The following is an 11,545-nucleotide window of genomic DNA, read 5'->3' on the forward strand; positions in this document are numbered from 1 at the left end:
ATCAAACCATAAAACCATGTTTGTCTCTAAACACGAAAACCATGTTTACCCATGACATGCTAGAGCTTGTTCCTTTGTTTGCCATATGTACTTATGACATGAATAACTTCATGAGTTCTAAGTATCACATTGTTGAGGGGCAAGCTCAACATGGGCTGATCAGCTAGGCCTGAATTGGCTGAATAATCCATAAGCCGAATCAGCTGATCGAGTTGGATGGAATCCGATAGACCGTTAGGGAGCCTCGATGCCTATTTTAGTAAGTAGGCCTATTATAGGCTAATTAGTGTCAAGCTTAGTTAATGAGCATTAAAGTACGTGTCAATACTTTTGAAGGACTTGTATAAGTTGGAGGAAGTCTGGTACGTCAATTTCGGATCGTGCAACCACATGACGGACCATGAAGAATGGTTCTCCTTTCTTGCGATTCCTAAACAACCAGGAGTTATCGAGATAGGCAACAACATCGTTGTCGGGGTAGTTGTGGTTAGTGAGGTGAAGTCGCATGGACTAAGGTTAAAGGGAGTTGTCTAAATTTTAACAAGGCTTGTGCAACGATGTTAGAAAGATTTAAGGATAGGAAAAAGAAGAGTCAAAAGTAATGTGTGTGAGAGAGATGAGCACAGATAAGAGATAGAGACAATGTATGATTTAAAAAGCGAAAATATATTATAAGAACAAGCTTTATATTAACGATACAAGGTTTTACCAAAGTTACAATGTCGATCGTGAGATGCGACTCTTCTTTTGCTGAACTCTAGATTTGAACCTTTGACTCCAACTTCAAAACACAAGACTCTTCCCAAATAAGCTAACTTGTCTGATTGATTAGTTAATTTTCTAACTTTCTCTTGATCCCTCCTTTACTTGATTCCCCTCTTTTATAGGTGCCCCCATGCATATAATGTATGTGAGGGTACAAGACATGCATGTGATGCATGATAGACGTTCTGCAGATTTAACCTTTCACTAAAGTATAATGGAAAACAAATACCCTAGCCTAGTGGTATGTACTTTGTACTTGGTGTGCAAGGTTGTGGGTTCAATTCTCTCAAATTTTACTAAATACAATATTTAAGTTGATTTTTATATCCTTTATGATACTTTGAAAATAAATAACTTAAGTTACCTAGTAGTATGTACGTCGTACTTGGTGTGTGAGGTTATTGGTTCAAGTCTCTAAAATATTATTTAATACAATTTTTAAGTTCATTTTTATATTGTGAAGCACATCCTTCATGACACCCACCCCCTCTGAACTTGCACATTGGTTGTCTAGAGTTCATCCAACACTTCTTCTCATTCTTCATAAAATTCGGGCTCTAGTTACTCCTTCCTTTTAAATATTTTAATACCTTTTCTTGCAATTGGAATACGAATTTCTGTCCCATCTAATTCATTTAGGAAATATGTAGCCTTATCTGTTATTTTCCTAGCTTCAAAAGGTCCAAACCATCTTTTTGCGAACTTCCAAATAACACTGTATTGATTATGTAGGCTATTATCATATACTAATACCCAGTCTCCCTCTTGCACCTTTCTTGGTCGTATTCTTTTTATCTTGTCAAATCTGTCCTTATTCTTGATTCTTGCCTCTTTCAATCTAGTAGTTGCTTTTTCTATGTCTTTTGTCCTGGATTGAAGTTGTTGCATCCGAATAGCAAGTAAATCTTCCCTACTCCTTTCTGATTCCCAATGTAGCACAATCCATGTAGTTATCTTTTCTTCAATTGGCATTATCGACTTTTGTCCTGTGATTAATTCTACAGGCATATATCCGGTAACAATGTTGTGAGTTGTCCTATCAGCCCACAGTGCATAGGGTAAGATTTTTGGCCAATCACTGACCCGTCCTTTACATGCCTTTGCTAAAGCTTTGACTATTGGCCCATGTCTCCTTTCTATCTTTCCATTAGCTTTTGGATTGTATGCCGTTGTCAAAGAAAGCCGAATCCCTACTTTGTCGAAAAAATCTTGAGCTTCTGCAGAATTGAGCTCTCCCATATCTGCCACTACCTTCCCGATACATCCATATCTACAAACAATATTGTTACCATACGAGATGTACGGAGAGTTGAGTGTAGCACAGGTGAAAGAGTAAAGGGTTGATGTGTATGTGTAAATGTGTACACGTGTAATTGTGAGTGTGAGTCAATACGTCTATGCACCACCCCCCACCCCGCAACGCTTATCAACATCTTCACTATCTCCATCCCCATCACTACCATTCATAATCATAATTAGCGTCATCAACCCTAACCAACAACACTATTTTGGCATCGCCATGCCCAAGAACAGGGCCGGAATTATCATTGCCACATTTGAAGGTGTAAAAGTGGACTGGTTGGTAATTGTGGCTGAGTCAATACGAATGGCAATCGACAGAAAGAAAGTGTGGGTCGGATTAGCGTAGTGGCTGACGATGCTGCTACCACCGACGCACGCCATCAAGTCAAAGAAACGAGCCCGACCGGAGTCCACACCAACCAAGCCATCCAAACGGCAACAACACCTGGCCAAACATGTTGGGAAATTGGTCCCTCCGGATGGGATCCGGTGATGAATGAAGAAGACCCGGTGAGAACTGGAAGAGAGATCTGGAAACCGAAGGAGACATGGTGAGAACCGGAAGAGAAGACATATCTATAAATATGTTTCGAGTAAGCCTATTGAGGCTATATTTGTAAATATCCCTAAGTTCATATAAGTATAAATATGACTTAGGGCAATCACTTCAGATGTGTGATTAAGGTTGTAGTTGTAACTGTTGTACAGTGTGAGCGACAGAGAGGGAGAGAGAGATACAGAGCGATACTCTGTTGTAACCGCCGCCTGGCGAAGATATAGAGCTCGAGGTCGTTGCCTACGAGTCTCTGATTGTACCCCTTCTCTTCATAATGATAGTTCGGAGTCTGTGGGCTCCCGTGGTTTTTCCCTATTAGGGTTTTCCACGTAAACATCTTGTGTTCACTCTACAATTCCCATTTCTATGTTCTCCATTCTCATCGAAGTGTTCAAGACTCAGTTGTGGCCGAGCAATATTCCGCACTATTTCTCAACAAAACACACCCTTGGATGGAGATTAGGGGAATCGTCTCGACAAGAACATGTTCAAGATACCCAGAGACAAGAGACGGTGAACAAAGTCTCAAAGAAGACGATGAAGCCAATCAAGTTCAAGGTGTGCCGACATGAAAGAGAGCAGGCGAAACTGGTGAGACAGGCACACTTGGAAACTAAAGAAGAGGAGGAAGAAGGAGAACTAGCAGAAACCCTCCAACGTCGGCCGAGGAGATGCGAAATTGAGCAGCATGGGGAAGGATCGGGTTTGGGGAAGGACAGTATACCGATTCCCCGCTCAACAGTGGTGGAGCCCAAACCAGAGGAAGAGCCAACGGAAAGACCGAAAGAGGTGAAGATGGTTCAACAAGAAATACATATATCATCAGGCCTTCAAATGCAGCAATAGAAAGAGGAAAGCCGACCGGAACAAGAGGAGTTGGTTACATCGAGGCTCGTGGAGGAGCAAGAACTGATGCTAGAGCTAGTGCAATAGTTCGTTGTACTCACACAACACGGAACCTGCCAGCAATGGATAGAGTGGCTCAGAAAGCAAGTTTCCGGTGTGGTTGACCGGATGGAAGAAGAACAACGGCTCGAGCGGAAACAGACAAAATAGTTGTTGGCAACAGTCGAAGAATTGGATAAGGCCTAGAATTGGATCCGGAGTCTGGAGGAGGAGCTGGCAAGGGCCAACGAGTTCGCGGTGCTCATGTCAAATATGAGCCAAAGCACAAGCTCAGGAACGGAACCGGTAGAACCAGATAATCTACAAAAGGAAGCTTCGGAAAAGGAAGTAGAACCGGTGGCTAGCATAGCTCCGAACAAAGAATGTGAGCGAGAGAAAGAACTGCAAATGTTAAAGGAAGACTTTGTTGCTTAAGAAGCACTAAGAGAGAGAGAGAGAGGGGGGGGGGGGGGGGGGGGGGGGGACAGAGGAAAATAGTCGAGGAAGAGAAACGGAGAACCGATGAAGGGCTTCAGAAGAGTCAAGCAAACAATGATCGGCTGAAGGAAGAGAGAGAGATAGAGAGATGACAAGAGAGAAAGATATAGAGAGAACTATTCATTATTCATTCATTCCCCATAAGGGGTTAAATATTTACAAAAGGATAGATACATAGGGGTGCAAGGATGCTTGTCCATTCACACTAATCACTCACTCACACCTCTTCATATATGTCCACATGCACACATGCATGCATGTGTTCACATACATATTGACTCACACTCACAATTACACTTGTACACATTTACACATTCACATCAACCCTTTACTCTTTCACCTGTGTTACACTCAACTTCCGTACATCTCATACGGTAACAACATTGTTTGTAGATGTGGACAATGGCCTGATAGTGACCGCCAGAACAGAGTGCCGAAAAGAGACAGATAGCGAACTGAAATGGCCTGACAGACGAAGATAGAGATGGCGACGAGATCGGAGATGGAGAAGCAGAAACTAGAAACTAACATAGAAAGACAGGAAAAGATGGACACACAAAGAAGAAAGAAGGAGGAGGAGGAGGAGAAGGAGAAGGAGAAGGAGGAGGAGAAGGAGAAGGAGGAAGAAAACAGAAACAACATAGAAGAAGAAGAAGAAGAAGAAGAAACACAACAATAGAGAAAGGTTGAGAAGAAAGAAGGAGAAAGAGAAGGAAGAAGAAGACAGGAAGACATGGAAGGCAAAGAAGAAAATGAAACAACAATGATAGAGAGAAAAGCAAGGAAGAAGAAGAAGGAAGAGAAGAAGCATTGAAGAAATCGTAGGAGACAGAAAGGCGGAAAGAAGACAAAGAAGATGCACACAATGACGAGATAGAAAACATAAGAAGCATAGAAGAAGATAAACACAAAAAAGGAGGAAAAAAAAGACTTAAAACAAAACCTAAAATTATAACGAAATGAAATTGATAAATGAATAGAAAAAGAGGGAAAAAGAGAAAGATAGGGGCATGTGACCAAATTTAAAAACTTGAGGGTATAACCGAATTTTAAAACCAAAGGGCAACGACAAAATTTCAAAAACTCATTAACCTTAAAGAAATGGACGAGATATCCTCACAATAACTCACAATACAAAAGGAAAAACACACATACACATGTCAACGTGATTTTGGACCCATGACGAAGTTCGTGAACTGACAGAATGGGAATGTTCGTGTCGAAGAAGATTCATTGACCGACGGAGATGTTTGAGTCGAGTGTTCCGATCGAGGGAGTCGATCGATGAGAAGGCCGATGAAATTTCCGGTCAAAGAAATATGATGATCAAGGCATGTGGGATCGACGTGCAAGGCATTGTCCCTCGGGCGTGCCATAATGTGTTACCGTGCGAGATGTACGGAGAGTTGAGTGTAATGTGGGTGAAAGAGTAAAGGGTTGATGTGTATGTGTAAATGTGTACATGTGTAATTGTGAGTGTGAGTCAATACGTATGTGAACATATATGAAGAGGTGTGAGTGAGTGATTCATGTGAATGGACAAGGGGGCTTGCACCCCTGTGTATCTACCCTTTTGTAACTATTTAACCCCTTATGGGGAATGAATGAATAAGGAATAGTTCTCTCTTGTTATCTCTCTTCCTTTGTGGAACTCCCTTGGGAGGGGGGGGAGCCATTCTATGCAGCATCCCCCACCCCGCAATGCTTATCAACATCTTCACCATCTCCATCCCCATCACTACCATTCATAATCATAATCATCGTCATCAACCCTAACCAACAACACCTTTGTCAGGATCGTAACCAGCCACAACCGGTTTCTCGTATGTATATTCGGGTGCAAAGACAGAGATAAAAGTGCATAGACATACAAAAACGAAAAACTCAAAGAGACACAAGTATTTAATGTGGAAACCCCGAAAGGGAAAAACCAAGTGGAGTCAAACTCCAAAATAGATCACTATAAGGAAAGAAGTACAACAAGAGGATTCAAGCAAATGACCATGAGCTCTTCTTCGTCAAGTGATGGCTACAAAGTTACACACTCTTTCACTCACTCTCACTCTCAGTACTAGCTAAAGAGGCAACAAGCTTCTCTAACTATACAATAATGATCCAACTACACATCTTAAAGTTTGCCCTAGTTGTATTTATACTTATACAATTTTCTGGCTATTTACAGGTATAGCCCACATGGGACATATTTAGACTATTTACAAATATACTCTCCCGATTTTGATTTCGGTTTTTGATTTCAGCCTCGGCCGAAATACTCATTGGACTATTTGATTCGGTTCGTTCTTTTCCCATCCGGAGGGACCTGTTTCCCAACAAACTCCCCCTTCACTCCAGCATGAGGTACTTATCCAATTTGACTCTTTGTCGGCACGCCTCCAGCTTTTCGGCAGACAACAACTTTGTAAGCATGTCCGACCTGTTCTCCGTTGTATTCACATTCACTAGAGAAAATTCTGTCTCTTCTACTCGCTCACGGAGACAATGGTATCTCCTTTGGATGTGCTTGGTCCTCGAGTGGTAGGCAACATTCTTCGCAAGGTGGATGGCACTTTGGTTGTCGCCGTAGAGTCAAAATTCATCTTGCCGAATTTGAAACTCTTCGATAAACTCCTTCATCCATATGATTTCCTTGCCGGTTTTTGTTGTGGCCATATACTCAGCTTCTGTGTTCGATAATGCCACAGTCTTTTGCAGCCTCGTGCCACGAAACAACTCCACATGCATACGTCATTACATATCCGGCTGGTATCTACATCAGCCGACATGTCTGAGTCCATATAGCCTTCTAATGTGGGGTTACCTGAGCCGAATCAGAGACACACGCTCAAGGTGCCTCTCAGGTACCGAAGTATCCACTTCACAACAACCCAATGCTCTCTTATGGGATTGCTCATGTATCGGCTAACCACTCCGGCTGCATAGGCGATGTCTGGCCTGGTGCAAACCATTACATACATCAGGCTTCCGACTACCAAGGCATAAGGGACTTTTGACATCTCAACCTTCTCGGTTTTCGTCTTTGTACATTGGTTCCTTGACAACTTACAATTTATCAGCAGTGTCGAGCCAACCGGTTTTGCGCTTTCCATGTCGAATCTCTGGAGCACTTCTGTCACGTAGTTCTCCTGCGACAACCATAACAATTTCTTTGTTTGATCCCAAACAATTTGCATTCCTAGGATTTGTATTTTCCGAACCCATATCTTTCATCGAGAACGACCTACTCAAAGCCCTCTTCAAGCTTTCAATTTTCCTCGGGTCTCGTCCAACAATCTGTGCGGAATAACGCTCAGCCACAACCGAGACTCAAACACCTTTTGAAAGAACAAAACAGAAATGGAGGTTCGCTCTCAATCTTCGCCAACAGGCGGTTACAACAGAGGCTGTTCAAGGTCTCTCTCTCTCTCTCTCTCTTTGTTACGCTCTATACAACAGTTACACCAATAACTCTATACAAAATAAAGACAACACAGTGATACACACACACACGAACTCTGTTTGCCCTAGGTCATATTTATACTAATATGACTTTCGGGCTATTTACAAATATAGCCTCAATGGGCTAACAAAAACATATTTACATATATGTCCCTTCATCCGGTGAGAGGTTCTCACCGGACCTGCGTCATCCGGTTCTCACCGGGTCTTCCTTACCGGGTACTCATCATCCGGTTCTCACCGGGTCTGCATCATCGGGCTCTCACTGGGCCTTCATCATCCCATCCAGAGGGACCGAGATCCTAACAAACTCCCCCTTCACTCCGGCATGGGATGTCTGGTTAGTCCAATTCGCTTCCAGCATGCGTCCAGCTTGTCGAGCATCAACACCGTGGTCAACATATCTGACCCATTCTCCTTCGTGTGGATCTTCGTCAGCACGAACTCTAGATTTTCCACTCGCTCTTGGATCTAGTGGTACCTCCTTTCTATCTATCATTAGTTTATCCTTATCTTAAGCTTACTTTAGTACCTAGATCTCTAATATTTGGTATCAGAGCTATGTACTAATGTTTCTTCGTTTGTCTTTTGTCTTTTGATTGATGGTGATCGATCGATGTGCGGTCGGCCTTGATCCAGACAACGATCAACAAAGAACTTCGGTAACTCTTTCCACAATTTTTTTTTTTTCTATTCTGTCTTCTCCCATCTAATCATGTGTTTAGTTTATATGTCATTTTTTTTCATTAAGTCAATGATGTTGTAGTGGTCTTTAATTGATTATCTAAAATGTTTACATATGTGCACGAGGTCAATACCTCGTTTGACATATAAATAATATGTGATGAGTGTCGTATGCATACGAGGTTAATACCTTAATTACGTATTACGTTCACGAACATATGTTACGTTTGCGTATGAGTTTAATACCTTGATTTGTTGTAAAGGATATGCGTTTGGTCTCGTATGCGTAAGAGGTCAATACCTCAATTGCGTATTACGATGATCTCTTATTTGTGGATGTTTCGTGTGTGTAGAGGTATATACCTCGATTACGTATCTCGATCACATCATTTGTGGCTATTTAATATAACGATATGTTTAATATAGGCATATGTGGTCACGTATATACGTATTTGATCGTATATATGTGATAAGTAAACATATGTGTATATTCGTTATTACGTGATTATATCAAAAGTTGTCCTTGTCGGGAAAAGGATGTTGGTGGCCATCCTCACATTTTTGTGAGAATGGTGTTGTCACCATCCCTTTTTTCAACAATTTTTGATTGTTGACAACCCCGTTCATGATCTCGATTTCGTTACGTAAAGAAACGCCTATAGTCATAATGATGTTGAGTACGTAGGGCTTGACCTACTTCAAGTGAGGTTGCTCCAATGACACACGTATCCAACATCCCTCCCTCGTTACATGGATACGATGCCACCATGAGCTCGTTCTTACGAGAGGCATTCGTAATGACGTGACCATGTGATGGGCCACGTGGGCCTACTACGAAACGAGGGCTCATTTGGCTTGACCATTAGGTTGCACTTTGGCGTATGCCATCGTAATTACGAGACTTGAGGTTAGGTAACGTACCAACATAGTTTTGGTAAATGAGGGCGAAATAAGGACCCTTGACATATATGTTCTTTTAAAAAAAACATATATGATCAAATGCCTCGCATATCTCTTATACGCATCAAACATTAAGCATTCGAGAAGAGCAACTTACTTGGTTGGCTCAAGTGTTTAATGTATTTGTTCTCAAGGTCTCGAGTTCAAATATGACCAAGACCATACAACATCCTTGATACATATGACTATAACACATGTTTAGACTTAAGGTCTAAGTGCACCTCGGGGTCCTCGTAATAGGACTTAAAGAGCCGAAACCACATATGTGGGCACCGAAACATAGTTTATTGTTAACATTTTTTTTCGTGTATAAACTACTCATGACGCAAACATACATGGTTGAGCCACGGGGAGCCGCCATGAAAAACTCGATATAGAGATCAGGGAAAGACATTAAATTGTCACCCCCATGGTTTTTAAAACACCTTTGTGTTACCATAGTAACCTGATCTTGAACCTCATCTCATACGTCTAGAGGGGTATTGACGTGAGATCATGATATCGATTAATGGTTGTCCATGATTTGTTTACATCACGACATGATGTTATGACTATCTCTCTGACCTTATCCTATTTCTTTTCCAGAAATAATCTTTAATGGCTCAAATTAACAACCTGATGTCATCCGCTCAAGCGGAAGGAACTCAAGGGAATCCTCCTGGACAAATGTCCACTAAGATGTATTTGGCACAAATAACCCAATACCTTAGTTTCACCGCTCAACAGATGACCGAACTTCGGCAATCTCAGAGTGCTCTTGAGGCACGTGTCATTAGTCTAAAACGTGAGACTAATAGACCTGATGAGCGACAAGGTGAACCATCATTTGTCGTTAAGCCATTTACAGGAGACAAAAAGGAAAGAACCGAAGAAGCAATCTGCACATGGCTGGGATGATGGGAGTCTCATTTTGAGCTCTATCCCACGCCAGATAGTACGAAGATTGCATATGCCGGCTAAGAACTCGGGGGTAAGGCCGCCGCCTGGTGGCGTGGGCTCCGTACTATGGGGAAATTGCCCGATACCTAGACAGATTTTGTCACGGTTTTTAAGGGCCAATTTCTGCAACCTCCCTCTCGAACCGAGGCAACACAAGCTTTAATGAACCTCTCTAGGAGGAAATTTTCCTCGCTAGAAGACTATGTTCACCATGCTAGAACCCAAATCCAAAAATCGGGTCTAGAAGGGGACAATTGGTTGATAGCTTGTTTTGTCAATGGCATCCCCAATTCGGACTATCATTGGATAGTGCACGATAAGGATCCAAAATCCTTCGAAGAGGCCATTGAAATAGTTCTTCGCTATCAACACACTTCGAAGAAGGACCACAACAAACCCAACGAAGCGCCCGGGACTAAGCAGTCGCAATTCGGTGGGAAACGCAAGACACCCAACGAATTCATGGATCGCGATTGTAAGCGACAACATCCTTTTTGCGTATTCTGTAAAAAGAAGGGTCATACAAAAGATCAATGTCGAAAGCTCCAACGGAAAGAGCACAACAACAAAGCTAAAGCTGCAGACCATAAAGGTCAGACTCCTAATGTCCTTCAGGTCTAGACACATCATTTAAGTAATTGTCAATGTTCTTCCCCTCACTATGGATTGGGTCCCAATGATTTACTACGTGCAAACGGGTATATCAATGGATCTCCCGTACAATTTTTATTTGATTCGGGAAGTTCACACAATTTTGTGAATGATCATTTGGTTTAGATATGGGGAATCCAACCCACCGTAAGTGATCACACCTACACGATGCACTTGGCTGATGGAAGAGTACAATACATCAACGGGGCGATTCATTCATTAGGAATTTCTATTGATACTTATATAGAGGAAGTAGACTTCCATTTAATGAATCTTTGTACCACCGATGTAATACTGGGTTATCCCTGGTTTTATAATAAAAACTCTTCTTTATCTATTGATTGGGTTCATCATTCAATTACATTTGTACTGAACGATTGTACTCATTTTATTCAATGTGTAAAAAAACAATCCCTCTCGATTGTTTCCTCATGTCCATCAATATCCGAGTTGTCTTGTTCTACTCTATTTTATTGTGTACTTGATCCGGACATTCACGTTTACAATATCGATAATGTCTCGGTTCAATTAACATATTTTGAACAACAACAACTTGATGAAATCTTAAATGATTTTCGTGATGTTTTTCCGTGTGAACTACCAAATGGCTTACCTCCTAAACGTAATATAGACCATCGTATTGATATTGTACCTAATGTTGCACCAATAAGTATAACTCCTTATCGCTTAAGTCGATCCGAAGAGGATGAGGTATCTAAGCAACTCAAGGACTATTTACGAATGGGTTATATACGTTATAGTAAATCTCCATGGGGTGCACCAGTTCTCTTGGTTAAAAAGAAAGAGGGCACATGGCGTATGTGTATTAATTACCGACGCTTGAATAAA

The sequence above is a fragment of the Azolla caroliniana genome, unplaced genomic scaffold (assembly GCF_043228905.1).
Source record: "Azolla caroliniana isolate FFs.n. ecotype wild unplaced genomic scaffold, voAzoCaro1.0.p SCAF_3, whole genome shotgun sequence".
NCBI classification, from domain to species: domain Eukaryota; kingdom Viridiplantae; phylum Streptophyta; class Polypodiopsida; order Salviniales; family Salviniaceae; genus Azolla; species Azolla caroliniana.